This window comes from Cyprinodon tularosa, unplaced genomic scaffold (assembly GCF_016077235.1).
Source record: "Cyprinodon tularosa strain WSP-4 unplaced genomic scaffold, ASM1607723v1 ctg750, whole genome shotgun sequence".
NCBI classification, from domain to species: domain Eukaryota; kingdom Metazoa; phylum Chordata; class Actinopteri; order Cyprinodontiformes; family Cyprinodontidae; genus Cyprinodon; species Cyprinodon tularosa.
This window is the reverse complement of record NW_024039508.1, coordinates 193,677-197,591: the sequence shown is the minus strand read 5'-3', so window position 1 is coordinate 197,591 and position 3,915 is coordinate 193,677. Positions and strand designations below refer to the sequence as shown.

Below are 3,915 nucleotides of genomic sequence, written 5' to 3'. Positions count from 1 at the left end.
CTCCTTATCCCAAATAAGACGATGCATTAATTTATTTATTATGATTTATTTATGCAAAAACTGAGGCCCAACCAAGAAATAGAGTACATAGAACTGTTCTTATTTGTCAAAGTCTGATATTTCAGCTTAAAATATATTTTTAGATTTATATTCTACTCCTGAGTCTAAGAGAATGACTTTTGATATTCAGAAAATCATCCGAAAATAAAGGTTTGGGCTATTTAATTTCAATAAATTGAGCTCCACTTCTGAAATGAGGGTGGTGAATGTTTCCACAAATAATCAATGAACATTATTCAGTGCAATAAAGGTAAAACTCACAGTGGAAACTGCATACTTTTGTACTGTTCCTACACAGCCTGTTAATCTATATTTAAGTGTCTTCTGAAAAAAATGGAAGAAAGTCAAGGTTTGGAAGAAATATTCCCAGGATTTACTTCTAAAGCAAAAATTTAAATGTTTATTTTTCCTTCTAGTAATCTGTTTCCATCCAGTCTTTTCAGTCATACTCCTCAATTATTTTCATGAATAATCAGTGGCATCATTTGGTCCATTCATCCATGCATCCAGCATTTTTTAAAGGAAGGGATACTGGACACTAAGATCTAAAGATATGGAATTTTTGTAGAAATAATGTGCAGGAACTTTGTTCAAGATGTTATTTAAGGGGTTTTCCTTTCTTGTTACCTTTACATCATAAGAAAGAGTAGAATATTACGTCTGGTTTAAGAAAAAAACTAAATGGAAGAAATGTCCATCATGGTATTATTGAGGATGAAAGAGTGCTTTTATGATCACAACTCTGTTTACATTTAATCTGACAAACAATTTAAACTTGTTAAAAGCACTCTAGAGGAAAATGTAAAAATTTGAATGGTAATGTTTAATTTACGGCTTTATACGGAAGAGGATTAGGGCCACTGGAAAAAAAAAATTTAACTGATTTTTAAATCTCAGAATTTGGATTTTTGTCTCTGAAATCTGACTTTTTTCTCAGGCTTTAATCTTTAATCTCAGAATTTTGGCTCTTAATGTAGATGGGCACCATGAAGGGAGAGATGCGGGAGCACTCAGTTTCACTGACAAAGATGTGAGTTGTTTGGGAGGGCCAGTAGAAGGTGATTAAAACAAGAGAGCTAGTTTCTAAAACAGACATGGCTACATCTTGATGCTAACATGTTTGTTAGCTGTCAGAATGAAGTCAGAATTCTGAGAAAAACAGTTCTGACTTTAAAGTCAGAATTCTGACTTTTTTCCCATTTTAAACTGAAATAATATAAAAAAAAAAAAAATACAAAAAAAAAAACATTTTCCAGTGGCCCTAATTCTCTTCCGTAGCTTTACTTTCCTAGATTAAGTGAAAATTTGCCCATATTGTTTTTTTTTTTTTTTTTTTTTTTTTTTATCAAAGAAAAGTATTCTGGATTTACAGCAGGGGGCGCCAAAACGCTAAAAGTGTTTGCAGTCTCCTAACATAATGGTGCAAACACATTTTCTATGTGTGGGAAATCGGATTTAAAATAAATAATTTACAGCGGGGAATTCACATTTATGGTTTGGTCGGCGGTGGGGACGCGTGAAGAGAGGAAGAATATAAGAAGGAAGGAAGAGGAGGGGGAAGATGGGGATAATCACTAAACACAGTCTGGGTGAGATAGTGAAAGCATCACCGCAGCGGCTGTGAGTGAAGCTGGGAAAGCGACTTCTGGTGTACAGTCGTCTGGTAAAGGTCGCGGAGAAGAAGCTCGCCTCATCATCTGGAGTCCGCGAGCCTCCATGTAGCACCGAGCGACCGTTGAACAGCCGCGACTGTGGCCAACGATTAAAACCCGAGGAAATTATGAGCGAAAACATCTGGGTGCGGCGCGCTTTAGAGGAAAACGTTTCAGTCGGAGGTCGTACGCATTTTTATTTTTTTTTTTACCTTTTCTATTTCCTTACTGATAGTCGTGGACATTTTGGATTTGTTTGATGTTCGGTGTCGTTAATTCACACTAGTTGCGGGTCGTTTCGCCACGTAGTCGCCTTTATACTCACTGGGAGGGTAAAGCACTTAAATTAGCGAAAACAGCAGAAGAACTTGAAGGCTCCTGCTTAGAAGAAATGTACGCAGTGGGCCAGCAGCTTCAACTTGCTCTTTAAGTGGGCACCACTAGCTAGCTGCTAATCCGAAACCTCACAAGCTAACCGTTGCTTGCTTTTTTGGAAATTATTTTTTTTGGAAAGCGGTACTTTTATTTTTATTTTATTTTTTTAACCGTACCTGGACACCAGTAAATAACGGAAAAACTCTGCGTGAATTGAGGTAAGTGTCTTTGTTTGCGTAAGTTATGGGGCCCCCCATGCTAACACTGCTGCTAGCCTCACCGTGGCGTCCTGGAGTGTTTTCCCATTCTCACACTGTCCCATCTCAGTTTTATTTGATAATTCAAGCTAATTTTACCTCGAGCTGTTTTAACTAATGTAGCATTGATGGCACAAACTCTGTCAAGGAAAGTCAGCACATTTTACATCTAAAACAACCGTATGTTTGGGAATGCTACACTTTAAAAGCCTCCATTCTTCAACTTCCACTGCTCAGCATACATTATATATATATATATATATATATATATATATATTGTAACTAACAAACTAGGACAGGAAATACCATTTGTTATAAAGTGAATTTACTGCTAATGGTTGTCACTGTCTTCTTAACAGATATGAGATTTCTAGCTTTAATGTAAACAGAGCTATCAGCTGCCATTGTTTCTACCCATTTAAGAACTGATAGCCATCTACAGAGACAGCTGCATTTATTGACAACTGCCAATTAAGATGTTATAAGTTTGTCATTGCTACGGCAACGTCTTTGATTTAAAATAGGAAATTTAATCTTTAGTGTGTCACATGTATGCGAGTTGTAAACATTAACAATAGCATGCAGCAGAAAATCCCAAGTGTAGTCATCATTTGTATTAATGATTGCTTTAAAAGGGGGGAGTTTTTAGGTTTCTTGTAATATTTCATAAAAATTTGACATAAAGTGAGTTTAACTTTATGCATCAGCTCTCTTTAACTTCAGTATTTGGTTCATGTGACTTAGACTTGGGCAACTTTTATTGTTATTAAGAAATTTTGCTTTCTACAGCTCTCAGACAGTGAATGAGCAGCAGTTAAAGTGAAATTAACATTTATATTTTAATAAAGTGCAGCACACTGATAACAGTGTGGGAGAAAAAAAGCAACGATTTTGTCTTCTTTATGAATGACCTGAAATATTCTGAATTATTATGGATCATCACTAGAAGTGTTGTAGAGTCCAGTAAATTCTTTATTAAAATCATGTTCATGACAACCTACACAATGACAGCGTGATGGAAAGAGAAACAAGTCTACAACAGAGATCCACCATGATAAGCTTTTTGAAATATAAGTTACTGCTTCCTTGTTGCTCCATCCTGACAAGACTGCTCATTGTTTGTTAGTCTATTTATTAACTCAGTCATGTTTTATGACCACTTGTTAGTCTTTTGGTCATTTTTTTTATAATCTCAGACCTGATTTGTTGTGAAATGAAAGCTTGCAGAGGTGTTTAATAATTGAAACAATCAAACAAACCTCATGGGGAATAATTTTATTTTCTTTCATATAAAAGCACATATGGTGTTTAAGTTAAGGTTTGAAAAACGTTTGAAAAATGTTTGACCCACATTTAAAAACAATGCTACATAAAAACAAACTGAGTTCACAGCTCAATGTTAGTGTAATAAAATGAACACAAATGCGAAAAACAATACCTCCCAATTTCAGCTTATTTTTCTAAATATTTTAGTTTTTGATTGCTGATGAATTTATCGCAGCTGGAATTACTCTAGTTGATATAATTGGTTAAAATGAAATGAATAGCAGCCTATTTAATCAAATGTTGAG

The 3,915-nt window shown here is 35.1% G+C and overlaps 1 protein-coding gene across 3 annotated transcripts in view; it reads left to right on the top strand.

The window, feature by feature from the left end:
* Positions 1–1,512: 1,512 nt before the first annotated feature.
* The window catches only part of erbin (erbb2 interacting protein), a 65,408-nt gene continuing 63,005 nt past the window's right edge, over positions 1,513–3,915 (top strand). Inside the window, exon 1 of one of the 3 annotated variants that reach the window (XM_038270106.1) lies at positions 1,513–2,305. The gene's annotated coding sequence lies outside the window, so the exon portion shown is untranslated. The remainder of the gene's footprint in view (positions 2,306–3,915) is intronic. The other 2 variants (XM_038270105.1, XM_038270107.1) reach the window with 2 other exon arrangements.